The sequence below is a fragment of the Leopardus geoffroyi genome, chromosome B1 (assembly GCF_018350155.1).
Source record: "Leopardus geoffroyi isolate Oge1 chromosome B1, O.geoffroyi_Oge1_pat1.0, whole genome shotgun sequence".
In the NCBI taxonomy this organism is placed as follows: Eukaryota; Metazoa; Chordata; class Mammalia; order Carnivora; family Felidae; genus Leopardus; species Leopardus geoffroyi.
Window position 1 is genome coordinate 49,779,178 of NC_059327.1, and position 20,868 is coordinate 49,800,045.

General features: G+C 40.5%; 1 protein-coding gene across 2 annotated transcripts in view; it reads left to right on the forward strand.

Moving 5' to 3' along the window:
* Window positions 1-20,868, forward strand: part of EXTL3 (exostosin like glycosyltransferase 3) — a 130,729-nt gene continuing 109,861 nt past the window's right edge. The window contains exon 1 of one of the 2 annotated variants that reach the window (XM_045461653.1): window positions 1-118. The gene's annotated coding sequence lies outside the window, so the exon portion shown is untranslated. The remainder of the gene's footprint in view (window positions 119-20,868) is intronic. The other variant, XM_045461645.1, reaches the window with a different exon arrangement.

Consider the following 20,868-nt stretch of genomic DNA (forward strand, 5'->3'; position numbering starts at 1 on the left):
GGGGCCAGGCGCCGCAGCCGCTGTGGCCCACAGCTGTGCGGCTCCTGCGGGCGGCCGCCGGGATTTACGTCGCACCCTTCCCAGCCTCCGAGAGCTGTCCACCTGGCTCTGTAGTAAGGTAGGGGGGCTTCTCAGGACCGTCCCTGTGGCGGGGTGTGTGTGGAGTCTTTTCTTGTTCAAACTGGAGAAGACTTAAGCTGCCAAAATTTAGACATGGAGCAACCGGGTTGGCTTCAAGGGATCTGTTCTAAAACTCTTTTGTCTGCGACCCCTTCTCGGCTCTCTCTAGACTCTGTTGGGCTTTGGGAAGCCTGATTTGGGGAGTTTGTGCCTGGGTAATTTCAAGCTCTTGGTTCATCCGTTCTGCCTTGTGTGTGCAGACTTCGGGGTGGGGTTAGAATGTGTGAGAACTTGTGTGGGTGTGGGCTGGGTTTCTTCGGATGTGTGCATGTGTGAGAACTCAGGAAAATTTAGATGTCGGTCGGGGTCTGTTTCACAGTGTGCGTGGGGATCCTGAGCCCCTGCTGTTTCAGGTAGTGAGTGGCGTCTGTCGCGTGCGCCTCTTGCGACACCCTATCCGGAGGTGGCTATCCTCTGATCGAAAGCCAGTGGGTGTCCTCAAGTTATAATAGACCCAAACACACCGCACCCCAGGACTACTTCCCAGGACCTGCTTCCCGGCAGTCCCTGCTGCCACAGCCAGAGCCCCCTTAACAGCACAGCTGAGCCTAGTTTGGAGATCGCACAGTTTGAGCTTTCCAAAAAATAAAGTTTGCCAAATTGAATGCACTGAATGGGGGAGTGGGCACCTGCGATAGCTTAAGCTTGTTGGCGTCTGTCCTCCTCAGCCTGTTTCTGGGTCACGCTGCATGGCTCCATTCATTCAGTCTCCCTTCCTGGTAATAATGCCAACCCAAAATAATCCCATCCTGAAAACTCCAGGCTTCGGTTCTAAAATGATGTCCCTTCTGCCCACTTCTAAAGGTTCAGAAAAGCCCATTAGTCCTCTGATCCCTATCCCCAGCATAAAATAAATTATATTTTTAAAGGTATATAGATTTAAAAAACCCTTACCCTATATTATATCCATTCTAATCATTATCAATTGATTGATTTTACTTATATACATGCAGTTTTATTTATTGTTTAATAATAAAGATTATAAGTAGGAAAGCTAAAAGATATATTCTTCAGTTGAACGTGATCCTAATTAGCAAACTAGCTCATCATAAAAGGCAGAAGATGGAAAGTCAGACAAGCTTGATTCTAAAACATTTCTGCTTAGAGGTGCCTGGGTGGCTCAGTCAGCTGAGCGTCTGACTTTGGCTCAGGTCATGATCTCATGGTTGGTGAGTTTGAGCCCCACTTCTGGCTCTGTTTTGACAGCTCAGAGCCTGGAGCCTGCTTCAGATTCTGTGTCTCCCTCCTTCTCTGCCCCTTCCCAACTTGTGCTCTGTTTCTCTTTCTTTCAAAAAAATAAAATAAAGCATTTTTGCCTCCAAGAAAAGAACTGTTGGATGATTAAATTTTCTTTATTGTTCCTTTCAAATATAAAATGCCATGAATCAACACAGATTCTTTTTTTGCTAGACACAGCTTTTGATTGGAGATACCAATAAAAAATAAGAAAATTCTTTCAAACTGTAACCACCTTACCTATGCCCAAGGAAAGAGGGTAGGTCTAGAAATTGTTAGAATTCTAAATTTTTGTTAAGCAGGGATTCTTAATGGTCCTTAATGCTGTCTCTGGGTACTTTGCTCCAGAAACGTCAGTTCTCTATCAAAATGTGAAATTATGAATTACTCGTTATGTAAAATATTTTCTATTTGGAAAAGATTTGTATTCTCCACATTTGACATTACTACTATTTTTATAGCATTATGCGTTTATGAGTAAAAAGATACAAACCTTTAAAAAACTAAATACAAGAAAAAAATTGTGTTGGTATACATCAGTGGTTCCCATCATGAGGTCTTCAGTTATTGACAATAAACCTAAAAGATAAAACCAAAATCCAATATGTCGTTAATAGTCACCAACACCCATAAGAACGAGAGGGGACTCTTTGAAGCTTAAAAGGAGCAGTTTAAGAACATGTTAGAGATAACTTTGCATAGTACATTGTAAGCATCAGTGAGCCCATAGCCTCAAGAGAGTCATATGGAAAGACACCGACACCCACATAAGGAAACTTAAATACAAATTCGTGGGCTCACAAAAAATAAGCAGATCAAATGTTTCCTATATCAGCTGTAAATATATGCATTTTAGGTTAGCTTAAACAACCCATTGCTTTTACAGTCTTCCAATGCCCTTATTCAAAAATGGCACAGCTGGCACAGTTCTTGCTTCTGAAGGAGATCCACTTAAAAACTGACCTCTAGCCACAAGCTGGTTTACAGGAGTTAGCACAAACAAGCAACTCATAATTTACTCCTTTCTTGAGCAGATCTTTATCAGGCACCTACTAAGTGTAAGAGTGGACTCACTGCTTTAGTCTACTCCTTGTGAAAAATAGCTGTAGGGAAGATCTCTTATTGGGGGCCGTGTCATCAGGACCATACAATTAGGGGCCTAGATAGTTCTTGCCTGCTAAGGAAGCAAAAGCATCTTTCAAAAGAACCGTGAAGGGGCGCCTGGGTGGCTCAGTCGGTTAAGCATCAAGACTCTTCTGGCTCAGACCATGATCTCGTGGTTGGTGAGGTCGGGCCTCACCCTGACAGCATGGAGCCTGCTTAGGATTCTCTCTCTTCCTCTCTGCGCCCCCTTGCTTGAATGCATGCGCACACGCGCTCTCTCTGTCTCAAAATAAATACTTTTTTTTTTTTTTAAAGAAGAAGCACCATGAAGACCAGAGGACCTCAATTTAAAGACACACCAATTATTTTGGAAGGAGAAGGGGATAGAGAAAATACCTTTAAATATTTCCCCTTTGGCTTCTATCCCTTATGGTACCAATTAACAACAACAACAACAAGACACCAAATTAACAAAAAAATCATTATATAGTGATACTAAAATTATTCTAATGATGGAGTCATGTAATATGAGATTATAGAAGCATTAACTCAAGAGTTAATCATATGTGAACTATCCCAACTTTACAATAAAACCACCCTAGTTGTTCATATTCATATATTTATTCAATAAACATCCTAACACTGTGCTAACACTGGAAATGCAAATAATCTAACCCCTGACTTTAAGAAGCTGATTTAGTTGGGGAAATCAACTTACAGATAATTCCAAGAAAGTGTGTGCTTGGTGTGATGATGTCTACTCATGGTGCTATGGGCTCCTATTATGGTTTGGTGGAGTTGGGAAAGGCCTTCTGGAAAAGGCAGTGCCTGAAATTCATATGAAAGAATGACTTTTAGCCAGGAAAGGGGAGGAAGAGTTCTCCAGGTAGAGGGGACAGGTATTAACAAAATCATGGGGGTGAAGTGGCAATATAGGAGGCCTACAAAGATTAGAAATAAGACTGAAGAGAGAGGTAGGGGTCAGCGCAGAAAAGGCCTGGGCAAGGGGGAGGGGAGCCACTGAAATCTTCAGCGGGAGAACAACAGGATCGTATGTGCTTTAGACAGTTACTCTCAAGCCTGAGTGAAGGCTAGACCTGGGAGGCCAGGAAGTAGGTGGCGATAGCAGTGATTAGAAAAGCAATGATGGGGGCGCCTGGGTGGCGCAGTCGGTTAAGCGTCCGACTTCAGCCAGGTCACGATCTCGCGGTCCGTGAGTTCGAGCCCCGCGTCGGGCTCTGGGCTGATGGCTCAGAGCCTGGAGCCTGTTTCCGATTCTGTGTCTCCCTCTCTCTCTGCCCCTCCCCCGTTCGTGCTCTGTCTCTCTCTGTCCCAAAAATAAATAAACGTTGAAAAAAAAATTAAAAAAAAAAAATCTTCCTAGATGGTCTTTAAAAAAAAAAAAAAAAAAAAAAAAAGAAAAGCAATGATGAGGGCTTAGCATTTGTAGAATGCATTACTATTTCTGGCTTTCTCATATTTTCATTTGGTTTTTAGAACCACCCTTTGCAATCAGGGTAGGGTAAGATTCATGTCTTCGTTTTCTAAGTGCTTACCTGAGTGCTTTGTGTGCATCATCCTCAACCCTCATAATAACTCTGCAAATTAAGTATTATTAGGTTACTCTACAGATGTTGATACTGAGGCAGGGTCAGAAGTGGCTCCAGATCCAGTGTCTAGTGCAGGATTCATTCTGAACAGCAAGTGGGTCCTGCCCCTCTTGAGAATGAGGCAAGACAAGCCTTCTAGGCAAATCTATACCCTGGAAACACCTCTCAGGAGTCAGCCTGGCAAAAAGACTGCAATACCAGTTTTTTAAATTTTATTTATCTTGAGAGACAGAGACAGCATGAGTGGGGGAGGGGCAGAGAGGAAGGAGACAGAGAATCTCAAGCGGGCTCTGTGCTGCCAGTGCAGAGCCCAATGTGGGGCTCAAACCCACAAAACCGTGAGATCATGACCTGAGCTGAAACCAAGAGTCTGATGCTTAACCAACCGAGCCACCCAGGCACCCCCGCAACCCTAGCTTCTTAAGTAGTTCTGTCTTTGCATTTAAACGTCCCATTGAACAAAACAGTGTGACAGTTCCTCAAAATAGGAAACATAGAATTACCATGTGATCCAGCAATTCCAGTTCTCGGTGTATTACCCAAAAAAGTGAAAGCAAGGCCTCAAACAGATGTTTATATGCCTGTGTTTATAGCAGCATTATTCACAGGAGTCAAAAGGGGGATCAACTCTAGTGCCCATCAGTGGACAAATGGATAAACAAAACGTGGTCTATCCATACAATGAAGTATTATTTACTCAGCCTTAAAAAGGAAGGACATTCTGACATGTGCTTCAAGACAGATGAACCTTGAGGACATCATGCTAAGTAGAGAGCCAGTCACAAGAGAACAAATAGTGTAGGATTTTACATATGGTAGAGATGGAAGTAGGCTGGTGGTTGCCAGGCACAGGGGAAGAGGAGAGCGGGAAATTGCTGTTTAATGGGTAGAGTTTCAGTTTAGATGAGATGAAAAGAGTTCTGTGGATTAGCAGAAGTGACGGTGGCACAACAGTGTGAGCATGCTTAATGACTCTGAATGGTACACTTAAAAATGGCTAAAGTGATCAATTTTATTTTACCACCACTGCCACCACAAAAAAAAAAAAAAAAAAAAAAAAAAAGCCTATTGAGCCTATTGAGCACTTTGGTCAGATGACCAAAGTCCAGAAACTTTAAGTAAATTTGTGATAAGAAGACTAGGCAATGTAAGTCAAAAATTAAAGCAGACATCTCGAAAGGCCCAGCCCAAGCAAAGAATGCTGGCTGGATTCCCGGAGGACAGATTACGGAAGTGTAAAGTTGGAAGGTCCCAGAGGTACCGTTTAGTTCAACCTCCACCTTTTACAGATGAGCACAGTGAGACCCAGAGTCAAGTGACTTGCCCAGGGTCACTGAGCAAGTTCAGTCAAAGGGAGAATTTAAAGCAAAAACCTGGCCTCTGCCAGACAGTTGTGCCTGGTACTGGCAAGGCACCTCTTTGAGCTGACAGAGGTGTGCTTTGGCTTTCTTTCTAAGGAGAAAGAAACCAGGATTTCCATCTTTATTAGCCTTGCTGCAGTCAATGCAGAGGATTACAATTATTGCAGAGATTTGCGTGCTTGGCACTGGTGTTTGGTTGCTGGCTTTGTCTAGGTATCAAGGTGGGAAAGTGGGGAGAAGTTAGAGTTTGTTCATTCATTCATTCATTATCAAATATTTGAGGGCCTCTGTTGTGCCACATATCCTTTCCAGTTTCCAATTTTTCCATCAAGTAACAGCTGTCTGCCAGCTTTATTCTAGATGCTGCTCTGCCAATCACCCTTGGACATAAACTCTAAGTTGCATTAACCTTCCTGACTTACAGAAAGGTCAAGAGGGGAACAGATCCAATTGGAGGGGAAGTGACATGAGGGTGACAGATGCCAAAGAGAGTTGTGCTTCCCGAGAGGAAGCCACATGGAGCTAAAGGATTCTCATTAGGACGTGTGTCTAGTGGCTGCAGACCCATCAGGATGGGAGTCCTACTCATGTAACTCTCCCCGGCACAGACAAGTGTGGGGATTGCCTGAAGTTCTTAATGCCTGCATGGAGGGTCAGTGATACCCACAGTGGGAACCCCAAAAGATAAACAAAAAGAGTGATACACAAGAGACAAGCAGAGGTAGAAAGAGAGAGATGTGGAAGACAGGGCAATCTGGAAAAGCCCTGATATTCATGGAATGACACCCCTATCGTGAGGCCTGTAAGGATAAAGCCAGGTTGGCTCTTCACAACTATGTGCATAAAGGTGAACGGAGCCTTTTTTTCTTTCCAGTGTATGGACTTACCTGCTTTCAGGAGATCTTAGGTATAGGACATAAGGTAAAACAGAACTTAAAAAATAAGGCACTAGGGTAGTTCAGTAAAACAAGCACCAGATTTGAAACCACTTAAGAAGGAAGGGCACATGAGAAAGTCACAGTGCCTGGCGTAGAGGAGACACACAGTGTATTCAAGCTAGATTAAAATTGTAACATGTAAAAGTGGTCATAGCAGTGAAGCAGAAATAGATTCTACTAGGCACCTGGGATGAGACGCTTTGGCATGGAATTTGGCTTTATGTTTCTTGGAAGCCACAATATAAAAGGAAACAGGTTGGGTTACATCATATTCTTATTCTGGCAAGATAAAGTATACAGATTCAACTATAGAGAAGACCTTTTTTTCCCCCTGGAACTAAATTCAAAGAAGGATTTGTCACATAGGCTCCCTTGAATATAATTTTGAAGCTGTGGACAATATCTTCAATACTATTTTATAATCCACTCTGAAAACATCATGCAGATAGGAATGGTTTTTATGCAACTAACACTCTTAGCTTTGGTGGAAACTATCTGGAGTTATCACTGGAAGTGTAAAGTACTTTTCTGTTAGAATGCTGTTGTGGTAGGATCCCAGGGGAGTCATTTTCAGGAAGTTACCTAAGGATGAGTCATCAGAAGAACTTGGGGAAGTGGACAGAATTGGACACCTGAGCAGGAAAAGGCTTAACTGTTCATTGAGTTTAGTCATCTTTACTGTCATAAAGAAGAGTATCCCTTGGCAGGAAACAAGAACTGAGTGGCCCAACAGGCATTTAAGCTTTGAAGCAAGAATAGAATAAGCCCTGTGCTACTCTTGACACAAGATGGCGGGCTCCAGGAACAATAGTACCTGCTGCTCATGGGTCAACCAGCAAGTAACAAGCAGGCAGTGAATTTACTTCATGTTAACTAAACAGGAGGTTGTGAGGTAATGGAAAGGCCACAGGCTTTGAAGTCAGATAAATCAGGTTCAATTCCTAGCTCTGCTACTTATTAGCTATGTGATTTCACAAATTACTTCATTTTTCTCATCCTCCATAGGATGGTAATATCTTCCTTTTATGAGTCATTTTACTGATCAGGGATAAGATGTATAAACAAAAATAGTAATGGTAGCTAACAATTATTGATGCTTACTTTGGATGAAGCATTATGTGAAGTGCTTTACATGCATTATTTTGTTTATTCTTCAAAGCAGTTCTCTGTGGTACATACTACCTGGCACCTAGATTCTCAACAGTTGGTGTGTACTAGTATTATTGGTATCAGTTATAATAATAAACTGAGTAGATAAAAATGAAGGAGGCCATCTTTGCCCTGGGAACTAGTGCCTGGAATAGGGGTCAGCAAACTTTCATCCACAGGCAATCAAGCTCATATCTGTTTTTGTATAGACAGTGAGGTAAGAGTGTTTTTTACATATTTACATGGTTGAAAAAAGTCAGAAGAATACTATTTCATGACAAATGAAAATGATGTAAAATTCTGCCCATGCTGGAGGAGATGATCACCCCCACCTTTTTGCCCATCTACCTCCTATCACAGCACCTGTCCCTTTATATTTACTTAGTCTATGAATCCTTCAAAGTTAGGGAAGATGTCCTAATCGCTTACTTCTGGGACGTGGTAACCTCCACGTGTGAAGGCTGAGAAGGAGAATCACAGTATTCTAAAGGAGGAATGAACTCTCCAGCTCAAGAACCTGGAAAGATAGGTAAGAAATGGGGCAGATAAATGAAAATCCAGGCAAGGAGGACCCAGGATAGCAAAGTTCCTGGCTGGGTTTTTGTTTTTGTTTTTGTTTTCTGAAGAACATTGAGTAATTCCATTTAGGAGTACCCTCAACCCTAAAAGACAAAAAACACTCTTCAGAGTATGGGCATCATAGCTTCCTGAAGATAGACATCACAAGACTCCATTGTAATTTAGAGAAGATGTTTCAGGAAGGGCTGAGCTAATATGGTCCCCAAACCACATGATGGTAATGGAACAGGGCATATGGATAAACTTGAACACGTAGATAGCTAACTGGACAGAGGAAGGCCATCTCTTCATGCAGATGCCTCACATGAGTTCTTGTCACTCTCGTCTGAAACTTCAGAGTCTTGACACTGCAAAGGGACCTTATCTAGTAGCCTCTTGATATTTGATATTCTGTCAGCCCACGGGGTTGTATCTGCTCTTACAGAGAGCAGAGAGCTGTCGCCCATAACTTCGATCTCTTCATTGGGCTGTCACTAAGATCTCAAAACCTTTAGTTTACCAGCATGGTTTGAATTTTGATTTGCTTTGAAAACCGAGACTCCTTATCATCTCCTAGCCTGCTGCATCTTATCAGCCACTTTGGGCTTGGTCACACCATTTTGTGAGATCTTCCTGTGGTTTATCTCCATCAAGTTGGCAGTTCACTGTGCAGAAAAGCTGAATGTCATAGAAGCATACTTAACAGTTCCTCCTTTAGATTAATAATGACGAATATTCCAGTACTAACATTTTCTTTTATTTATAAAAGAGACTCTCTTATAATGGTCTTGTTTGTAAATCAGTTGTCTCATTATCATTAGAAATTTACTTTCAGGTTTCGTTCTTTCTTCGACTTACCAGATTTGGGTAAAACCAGGGAATGGTTACTGTCATAAAGTGGGCCCTCAGAGTTTGTAGTCAATTCTTTTTTATTTTCCTAGCCTCTCTCCTGTTCCCCAGAGCAAGTTTTCAAACAGCCTCTCTTCTCCTTAAACCTCCCACCACCCAGGTTCTCCTTGCTCTCCACAAAGGACCATGCCCACTACTTTACGGGGAAGATAGAGGCGGTCAAACAGTAATGCCTTGAGTTCCTACTGCCATGTGAAAATGTCTGGTTAATTTTGCATGTATCCTCTGCTCTTTCTGTACAGTCCCAACTCAAGAGGTATCCTTCCCTTGAGTTAGGGCCTGCCTTTAAATCTGTGCCTTGGCCTGTGCTCTGGACCTTCTCCACTCTCCTTCTCAGGGACCCCTCCCAATGATTGCTGAGTCCTTGGCACTAGCCTTTATACATGCCTCCATCTCACCCATCTGAAAACCACTCCCTCGGGCAGCCCTTCTCTTCACGACATGACTTATTTAAAAAAAATTTTTTTTAAATGTTCATTTATTTGAGAGAGAGAGAGAGAGAATGAATAGGGGAGGATCAGAGACACAGGGAGACAGAGGATCTGAAGTGGGCTCTGCACTGAAAGCAGAGAGCCTGATGTGGGGCTTGAACTCACAAACCATGAGATCATGACCTGAGCTGAAGTCAGACACTTAACCAACTGAGCCACCCAGGTGCTTCCACAACTCAGCTTCTTGATTTAGAATTGTTTCTATTCTACTTCCTCATCTCAACTCTTCAGCTTTCTTTACTCTGGCTTGTACTCTTATCACTCCACTGAAATTGTCCTTACAAAGGCCACCGACTACTGCCGTGTTGTTGACCCCAGTGCATTTGTCTTATCTCTCAACAGCATTTGACTTTACTGACTACATGCTTCTCTTTGAAGAGTTGTCTTCTTTTGACACTATACTTTCCTGGGTTCCTTTTTCCTCTTGCTTTCTTCTTGGGCTCACTTTCCTGTGTCACCTCTTCAGTGGTAGTTCTACCCTGGGTTCTGCCCCCACTCTTCCCAGCGTTCTTTTGGTTCCAAGTAATAGGACCCCAATTCAAATTGAACTGAACAACCTACCAACCAAACCACCACTACCACCATCACCACCACCAAAAACCACAGCAAAGGAAATGCATTGATTCGTGTGCCTGCTGGGATAGCCGGTCCAGAGACATAAAATAAGGACGTCACAAACAGCCTCACTCTTTCTATCTCTTAGCTTTGTTCTTCCTGTGTTGACTCCATTCTCAGGCAGCCTCTTTCCAAATGATGGCAAAATGCCTGCCAGCAACTCTAGGCTTATATCCAATCCTCTTAACAAACAATGGAAAAATTTCTACCCAATTTCTCAATCTGGAGTTCTAGGAATCATTTTTTGAGTCCTCTTCCCCCACTGCTTAATCACTAAGTCCCATCCCAGCTTCTAAATATCTATCCCCTCTCTGCTGCCAGTATTTTAGTTCAGGTCACCACTTTTTGTCTATATTCCTGCAACAGCCTCCCAGTGATTTTCTCAATTTTTTCTTCACATTCCAACCAGGGTCATCTTTTGAAAATGTTCATCTGATCCTATCACAAGCCTTTGATGACCCCACATTGGTGGGAAGCTAAAGGCAAGTTAAGTTCTGTAAACACTTGTGTGATTCAGCTCCTGCTTATTTCACTTTTGACTTCATCTCTTGTTCTAGGCCGTTCAGCCATAGATGCCAGATTAGCCACCTGTCTCCCGGCTGTGCACCTTTTCACGTAGCGCTCCCTGCATCTGGACCATTTCCCTCTTGAGCCCCTTTCCTCATGAACCTCTACTTCTCTTTTCAGTTCCCACATTAGATACAACAGTATTGAGAAAAGCCTTCCATATTGCATTGTGCACACAGTTTTTCCTGTAAGAGCGTTCTACTTTTCCCATCTTAGCAATTATCACACTCTGTTGTAATTGTTAAATCATCTATACCCCGCAGCAGACCATGTAGTCTGCGAAAGCAGACATTTCCCATGTTTTGTGAAATATCCTCAGCATCAGAGTAAGACACTCAATAAATATTTATTGCAATTGTGACATAAAATGAGACATTATTGTCCTAAGGGATTTTCCAGTTTTCTTCTAGATTTTAGAATCTAGGTTGTTTCAATAGGCTACTGGAATATCTAGAATACAATGTCTACTGCCTTTTTGAAACTGTGCTTATTGGTCCTCCTTAAAGAATAGTAGTTTTCTTTCTTTCTTTCATTCTTTCTTTCGGGCACAAGTGTGTGTGTGGGGGAACAGAGAGAGTGAGAGAGATAGGGGGAGGGAGAGAGAGAGAGAGAAGTGGGACTCACCCGGGGCTTGTGTTTTTTCACCCAAAGCAAGGCTCATGCTCACCTGAAGTAGGGCTCAAACCGTGTGATCATGATCTGAGCTGAAGTCAGATGCTTAACGACCGAGCCACCCAGGCACCCAAGAATAGTAGAGTTTTAGAACCGAAGAGGATCCTAGCACTCATCTAGCACTATCTCCCTTCATTTGGCCAATGAGAAAGACAGCCCAGAGGGACTGTAACATGTACAAGCCACAGAGCTAATTGGACTAGAACTCAGAGCTCATGACTTGCAGAATGGCTTCTTCTTCTATGATATCATGATATCAGCACTTCTAACAGACTAGTGTAGTATGATTATTATATTAATTCAAAGGAATCTTATTACCTCTAACCTCACATGTTTTACTTTTTAAAATATACTTCATGACCCTGTACATCTCAATAGATTCTAACACTTTCTCAGGATGAAAACCACTCCTTGGTCTGTGGATACCCAAGTGTCATCTGGAGTTCTCTCCTCCCAGGTAGGGTTGATGGTGGATGCCCTTGGCTCTCTAACAAAGAACTAGAAGTTACGCGTTGGATTCATTGCTTCACTGTTTTGCCTCAGAAGGGTAATTACTGAGTAGATGCCATCTGGATTTGATCTGAGGAACACTCATGTTGTGTAAAGGAAGCAACACACTTCTGTTTAACTCGTGTGAACTTCTGTTCTCCATTGCCTCTCTGATGTCCAATATGAAACAGGAGCTTGAAAAGAGAATTGCTTCTACACTTGATTTTAGCCAAAAGGCCAAGAAGCGATGAGAATTGCTTTTATAAAAGCCAAGTCGAGATGTGGAAAAAGACTGGGTGAGAATAACTTACTAAGGATAATTATAATAGAATTGAGTATGGGTGAGGGCGCCTGGGTGGCTCAGTCCGTTAGGCATCCAACTTCAGCGCAGGTCATGAGCTCACAGTTCATGAATCGAGCCCCGTGTTGGGCTCTGTGCTGACAGCTCAGAGCTTGGATCCTGTTTCAGATTCTGTGTCTCCCTTCTCTCTCTCTGCCCCTCCCCTGCTCACGCTCTCTCTCAAAAATAAATAAACATTAAAAAAAAAAAAAAGAATCAGGTATGGGTAAGGAAACAAATATTAGGGAAAGTTTTTAGTTAATTAAAATTTTTTTAATTTAAAATTTTAATTTAGTAAAATTTTTATTTTACTTTATTTTTGTGAGAACTAAAATTATATGACATTTTAATTTTAGGCTGCAAAAACAAAAACAAGCAAACAAACAGTAACAACAAAAAAACCTGAAATAGGCTTGTCAAATGATGTAAATTCATCCTTTTCTTTTTTTTTTTTTAAACTTTTTTTTTTTTTTCAACGTTTATTTATTTTTGGGACAGAGAGAGACAGAGCATGAACGGGGGAGGGGCAGAGAGAGAGGGAGACACAGAATCGGAAACAGGCTCCAGGCTCCGAGCCATCAGCCCAGAGCCCGACGCGGGGCTCGAACTCACGGACCACGAGATCGTGACCTGGCTGAAGTCGGACGCCCAACCGACTGCGCCACCCAGGCGCCCCGTAAATTCATCCTTTTCAGGGAAGCAGAAGGTAGACCAGTGCAAGTTATCCTCAAGGCCACTTAATTTGTTAAAAAAAAAAAAAAAAAAATTGTAAGGAAACCAAAAATGGAACCACTTAACCAAAGCATTATGAAATTCCAGTTAATGGACCTATTCCAAAAGAAAATGCCTTGACGGTTCATTCAGAGATTGTGTATAAATAAATGTTCTTCAAGCATTAATTTAAAATATAATGTTCAATATATTTTTTCATCATGATGCCCTGCTTTTCAAGGGCTCGGACTAGCCCTGCATATTTCCTTTCTTCTAAATCTTTGTAGGGTGCCTAATGCAATGTTGTGCATATGCCTTTGATGATGGAATTTTGTTTCCCAACCTATTTTGGGGGCCAGCTATTCTTCCTTTGTTTTTTGTTTTATTTTGATGGGCCATGAACTTTTATTATCCCTATTTGAGAAGCCACAGTATTACCAACTAGTCTTTCTCACTCTGGGTCAACATTGTTTTGTTTCATCCTTACCCCCTTCTTTTTAACTTGCAGACACTATTTCTTCCAAAAAGGAGAGAGAGAAATAGAATATATAAGGAGATGCTCAATCAACCAGTCTCTGTTGGAGGCTTGGCATGTTATTTGTCGTAGTTCTTGATACTAAAAAGGAAACTAAAAATGAAGTGAAAGACAAGTTAAAGTATATTTAAAACAGATGTCTGTGCTTAACTTAAAAAATTCCAAATGTAACCCTTTGACCCAGCAAGCCTACTTCTCGAAGTCGATCCTATGGAAATAATTAAACACATGCAAAAAGATTTATCTCTACCATGTTCATCTCAGCCTTGTTTATAATGGGGAAGAATCAGAAACAACTTGAATTTTTAGCCACTGGGACTTAACATATAAATACAATGGAATTCCTCAGTTAAAAAAGATGCACTTATGGACATATAAAGATAGTTACCTTTATTAATTGGAAAACGTAAGTTATAAAGTGTATACAGATTCAGGGCACTTGGGTGGCCCAGTTGGTTGAACATCCGCCTCTTGATTTCGGCTCAGGTCATGATCCCAGGGTTGTGGGATTCAGCCCTGCATGGGGCTGGTGCTGGGCATGGGCCTGCTTAAGTGTCTCTCCCCCTCTGCCTCTCTCCCCTGGGCATGCATGCTCTCTCTCTCTCAATATATGTATTTATATATAAATAAATAAAGTGTGCAGTTTCACCCCACTTTTGTAGAAGAAAAATAGACAGAAATGACTAGGAGGAGATACAAAGATTATATGGTGGTAATGAAATCAATTTTTTAATCTGTAATTTTTAAAACTTTTATACAATAAATTTCTATAAGGTTATATTTAAATTAGAAACTGCTTCAAACAAAACAGTTTTCATTAATGTCATTATTTTCTATGATCTTTTTCTTGAGAAGTAATTGATTGTAAATAAATGTGGAGATATTTGAGGTCTTATGAAAAGGAAAGTGTTTCTTTTATTTTCTTGCCTTCATACTGTTTTTTCTAGATGCAGTGGATTCCAAATCAATAGCTATGTTAGTTGGAGTGTTGTGAGAAGAAAGCACACTAGTTTACTTCAATTCTCTTTAGAACTTGGGACGTTTAGTGGTGCCTGGATGGCTCAGTCGGTTGAGTGTCCGACTTCAGTTCAGGTCAGGATCTCACAGTCTGTGAGTTCGAGCCCCGCATCGGGCTCTGTGCTGACTGCTCGGAGCCTGGAGCCTGCTTCAGATTCTGTGTCTCCCTCTCTGCCCCTCCCCTGCTCATGCTCTGTCTCTCTCTGTCTCAAAAATAAATAAAAACATTTAAAAAATTAAAAAAATAAAAGAACTTAGGACATTTAATTTTTAGCTTTTTGTCCAGTAACTCTCTGTGAAATGTGGAGAACTTCCTCATTACTATCCCAGCAGAGACACTGGATAGTGGGCTCTACTCCTAGACTAGAACATGGCCAATCTTTGCCAAGAAGCCATAGGTACACATAATAAATACTAAATTAAGGGGAATCAATTTACTATAAAATTCATAATAATTCACCTGGCCACCTAGGGTAACTCATCACTCTTACCCAAACTACTGTGAACATTTACTAAATTGTCAAAATAATTCTGAGCTATTAATTCAACAAATATCTGAAAATTGACAACCTGGAATCAAATCCTGGCTCTTCCCTTTAACTCTGTGAGCTTGGAGAAGTAAGTTAGTTTCTTGGGGCCTTGGTTTCCTCATGTATAAAATGAATAGTATAATACATTGTTGTTGTAAGGATTAAATGAGATACGAAATGTATAATGCCTAGCACATAGTAAGCTCTCAGTAAATAGCAACTATTAAGTACCTAATATGTGCCAAATACTGAGATTCACACTCATTGATTCAGCAAACATTTATTGAGTGTTTAGTGTGGGCCAGAGTTCTAGGTACTTGGGTTTTACCAGTGAACAAAAAAGACGAAACAGACTTTCCTGTTATCATGGAGTTTACATTCTAGCAAATGCAAAGATTAAATACAATGTAGTCCAACCCATGGTTACTGATAATACAAATTTCTGTTATTACTATGAATATGTTATGTGCCAGGCACTGTGTGAGTGATTTTCATATATAATCTTAGTTTCTCATTAACCTTGTGAGGTAGGGATTATTGTTGTTACTTGATGTTGTGGAAACTGAGCATCAGAGAGGTAATGTACATTAAGTTAGCAGATAAGTGGAGGAGTTAATATTCAAAGCCACTTCACCACCACACCTTGCCGCCTACACTTGGTAAGTCATTGGTGATTGTTATTTTCTTCACTTTCTTGCCAACGCTTTTTGCTCTGCAGTGGGAGCTTCAAGGGAATGAAATTTGAGTGTTCCTTATTTCGTATTAAAATACTTAATTATCTTTGCAGGAAATGCTCAGAGAGGGAATAAATGACTCTCCTCCATGTGTAGAAAAGGGGTCACCATTAGAGGGAGAAGTCACGATGCAGTCTTGAGAGCGGCACGTAGATGGGGTCTGGGGGGAGACTCCCAGGGGAGTTCCCTTGATGCTGATCATCCTACCAGGAAGGAAACAAAGAAGTTGATGCCTCCGGTTTGTATCTGATGGTGTTGCATCATTTATGTTTCCTGGCTCGGAGTCTTTAGGAAAGAAAGATGCAGCTTCTCCAGCTCTAAATATCTCTCGTCTTCTGTAGTTGCCCAACTGTCTGGAATGTTCATGTCCTCAAAGCCATGCTGGCTAACTACTGCTAGAATTTCAAAAATTACTCTTATGAAATATTTCAAGGGTCTAGAAAAGTGTGAAGAACATCATGTACTCACAACTTAGTTTTGTCAAATCTTAACATTTTGCCTTTTTGTTCCAGTTCCTTTTTTTTTTTTTTTTTTTTTAAGAAAATGTATGCATGTAGCTGAATCCTCGGTGAAACCCTCCCCCCAATTTCACTCTCCTCCCTCCCTCCCTTCCAGAGGCCACGACTGTTCTGAATTATTGTTACAGGGCATGATTTCATTCTGTCACTTGCTACATATACATATGTGGATAAACACACTTAACACATGATGCTCTGAGGCACATTCTTGTAGCCGGGTCCTTGTACACTTGGGTGGGAGTTTCTCTGGGGTGTTTGTCTACAGCTGCAATTGTTGAGTCATAGTGAATGTACCCTGATATCGCCAAATTTCTCTCCACAGTGGTTGTACCAGTTGATGGTTTGTGTGACAGCTTCTGCTTCTGCACTGCCTTACTTATAATAGTCATGCCTACTGTTGTCTGACTTTTACAATTTTTTTTGCCAATCTGATCCATGTGAAATGGTTTCTCATAATGGTTTGTATTTTCCTGATTACTAATGAGGTTGAACATTTTTTCATGTGGTTATTGGCCATTTGAGTCTCCTCTTTGTTGAATTATTTGTTCATATTCTTTGCTTTTTTGTCTCCTGTGTTGTTCTCTTTCTTATGGGTTGAAGTAGTTCATTGTATGTTCTGGTTACTTACCCTTTACTAGTCATACACTGTGCAGGGATCTCCAAGTCTCTTGCTTGTCTTTTGCTTTGTTTATGGGGTATTTCAATATACAGACAAATTTAATTTTAAACTTAGTGACCTTACAATATTTATTATTTGTGTTTTCAAGTCTTATTTATTTTTAAATATTTATTTATTTTAAGAGAGAGAGCACAAGTGAGAGGAGGGGCAGAGAGAGAGAGGAGAGGGAGAATTCTAAGCATGCTCCAAACTGTCAGCACAGAGCCAGATGTAGGGCTCAACCCCACGAACTGTGAGATCTCAACTTGAGCCAAAATCAAGAGTTGGACGCTTAACTGACTGAGCCACCCAGGTGCTCCTTCAGGTCTTATTAATTTTTTTTTTCTCCCAATCCAAAAGCATATGCATATTTTCTTTCTAAATTTTTTTTCAGGTTTGATATTCACATTAATCATGTAACACATCTAGAATTTATTCTGTGATTGGTATCCATTTCTCTTTTTCTTTCATACAGATAATCAATGAGTCCAGCACGTTTATTGTATAAGTAAATCAGTTTCTTTCTCCACTGATCTGTTATGTCTGTCTGAAACCAAGTTTCCATACAGTTGGGTTTGTTTTGGGGACTTCTTTGGTTGATTGATCTAGTTATCTATTCCTGGGCTAATATAACACTATCTAAGTACTATAACTTTTTATACATCTTCATACCTCATACGGACAGGAGGTCTACCTTGTTTTTATTTTTTTCAAAATTGTTTTCTGTTATTCCTAGTTCTTTATTCTTCCATTGGATTTTAGGATCAGCTTATCTAGTACCAGAGAGGTACAATCAGTGAACCTATATTGATGCCTCATTATCTTTTTTTTTTTTTTTTTAATTTTTTTTTTCAACGTTTATTTATTTTTGGGACAGAGAGAGACAGAGCATGAACGGGGGAGGGGCAGAGAGAGAGGGAGACACAGAATCGGAAACAGGCTCCAGGCTCTGAGCCATCAGCCCAGAGCCCGACGCGGGGCTCGAACTCACGGACCGTGAGATCGTGACCTGGCTGAAGTCGGACGCTTAACCAACTGTGCCACCCAGGCGCCCCCTCATTATCTTTTTTTAAGTTTATTTATTTATTTAGAGAGTGTGTGTGAGTGGAGCAGAGGCAGAGAGAGAGAGAGAGAGAATCCTAAGCAGGCTCCATGCTGTCAGCACAGGGCCCAACATGGGGCTTGATCCCACGAACCTTGAGATCATGATCTGAACCGAAATCAACAAGTCAGCTGCTTAACTGACTGTATCACCCAGGCACCCCATCATTATCACCCAAGGTTTATAGTTTACATTGGGGGTCATGAGTTTTAAAAATATATAATGACATATATTCACCATTATAGTAGCAGACAGAATAATTTCGCTGCCCTGAAATCCTCTGTGTCTTACCTGTTTATCTGTCTCTCCCTTCTACCACTCCCTTTGCCCATTTTGAAACTGGGTTGTTTGTTTTTGTATTGTTGAGTGTTAGGAGTTATTTATGTATTCTGGATATTAAACTTGTATTGGATATATGGGTTGCAAATATTTTCTCCCATTTTGTGGGTTGTCTTTTCATTTTCTTTATAGTGTCTTTTGATACACAGAAGTTTTCAATTTTCATGAAGTCTAGTTTATCTATTTTTTCTTGTGTTGTCTATGCTTTTGGTATCATATTTAAGAAACCATTGCCAAATCCAAGGTCATGCAAGGTCAATCCAAAATTTCCCCTATGTTTTCTCTAAGTTTATAGTATTAGCTCTTAAATTTAGGTCTTTGATTAATTTTGACTTAATTTTTGTACATGGTATAAAGTAAGGCTCAACTTCATTCTTTTTCATGTGGACATCTGGTTTTCCCGGCATCAGTTTTGAAGAGATTGTTCTTTCTCCTTTGAGAGCTTTTGGCACCCTTGTTGATATCAGTTGGCTATAGATTTGGTTTATTGCTAAGTTCTAAATTTTATTCCATTAGTCTATATGTCTGTTTGTATGCCAGCAACACAGTTTTGACTACTACATAGTTTTGTAATAAGTTTTAAAATCAAGTGGTGTGAATCTTCCAACTTTGTTCTTCCTTTTCAAGGTTATTTTGGCTATTCTGGGTCCCTTGAAATTCTGTGCAAATTTTTAGGTTGGGTTTTTCCATTTCAAAAAAAAAGACCTTTGAGATTTTGGTAGAGACCACATTGAATCTATGTGTTGCTTTGGGTAGTATTATCATCTCAAGAATATTAAATCTTCTAATCCATGAACATGGGATGTCTTCCTATTTATTTAGATCTTTACTTTCTTTTAGCAGTGTTTTACATTTTTTTCACTGATGGCTTATGTTGTTTGTTTGCTGATACTTGCTGGGAAGATAGTAGCACTCTCTATAATACAACGTAAGAGATTTTCCCTGAGATGTAAAGTCCTATAAATGTTACCTAAAATGGGAGAAAGCAACATAGTATTTACTTTTAGTACCAGAATTGGTTTCCCTAGTCATAATCTTGTAGGATTGTTTAATAAGGAAAAAGAGATAGAAACTTCTCTGGCTTAAAGATTCTTAGGACATTTTGTTGACCTCATTGTCCTCAGAAGGTCACAAGAGATTAGTTTACTCTATGTTGAATTTGACTAAAAAAATTTTTCAGGAAGATTTTTTTAATGTTTATTTACTTATTTTGAGAGTTAGAAAAAGAGAGAGAAAGAGAGAAAGAGAGAGAAAGAAAGAGAGAGAGAACAAGCTGGGAGGGGCAGAGAGAGAGAGAGAGAGAGAGAATCCCAAGCAGGCAGGCTCTGCACTGTCAGTGTAGAGCCAGACATGGGGCTTGATCTCATGAACTGTGAGATCACGACCTGAGCTGAAGTCAAGAGTTGGATGCTTGACCAACTGAGCCACGTAGGTGCCCCAGAAGATCTTCTTATTGAATCCATCTTCAATATTGCAAAATCTTCTCTAATTACATCTTCTATCGTTATATTCCATTACAATCTATATCATATAATAATATAGGACAGAATACTCCAGGTGTTTGATCCAAAGCCCTGTATTCTTTCTCCTACCCCAAGTTAGTCATAATTCTTCAAACATTTAAATTTACTGGCACATGCTACACACTCCTCCTAACCCCATCATTAACAGTTCAGCAGTATGGTGTGAAAATTACTTAAGTTACTCAAATTTTACTAAAGCATTCAGGAAATTAGCATTCTCAAACTTTTCTGTCTCCTTAAATACAGTCCCAAGAAAGACTCCAAGCCTTTTTCTTACAGATAACTGTTCTGCATCAAAGCAGTGCTTAGCAAAGAAACTAAGATCTACTTTTTAGGCAGACCTTCCAGGCTTAGGAGGAAAAAATGGTGGCTCTTTGTGAGCCAAAGCAGGACGAGAGGAAGGGAGCAGATTTAGTCTACTGGCTTATACATTTACCTTGCATTTGCTTACTGGCCTTCGTAAGGTTAGCATAAGTCCTCTAATATCAGAAGCAAATATTAGATATTCCCTTAATATTCTGGGCATTTTAAATTCTGTCACCTGTTTTTACAGAAGGTCTTCAAGACAAATATTATTATGCCAGTTTTATAAGAAAATCAGCCTCAGAGAAATCTAATAACTTGCAATGGTCACACAGAGAGTAAGTAACAGGTCTGTGTTCAAACCAGAGCTGTCTGGTTTCAACATCCATGCTCTTGTCATTTCCTAGGCTTGGCTTCATTAATCTTAAACTTTGGGACTAAAAATCATTTATTTCTCAATAGGTATTTGGCAAATAAGAGCCTAGGCATCCTATTTCTCTTTCTAGTATTTATAGAATGATTCAGCCTGGTTATAATGTCCTGAACCAGGATGGTGGTACATCAAGGGGAGGGGACTAGATGGAGGGTTGCTATTGACATAGAAATAATAGGATTTAGTTGGTAACTGAGTGGGTGGTAAGGAGCAGGTGGTGTCAAGATGAGTCAGGATGTAGGCTCA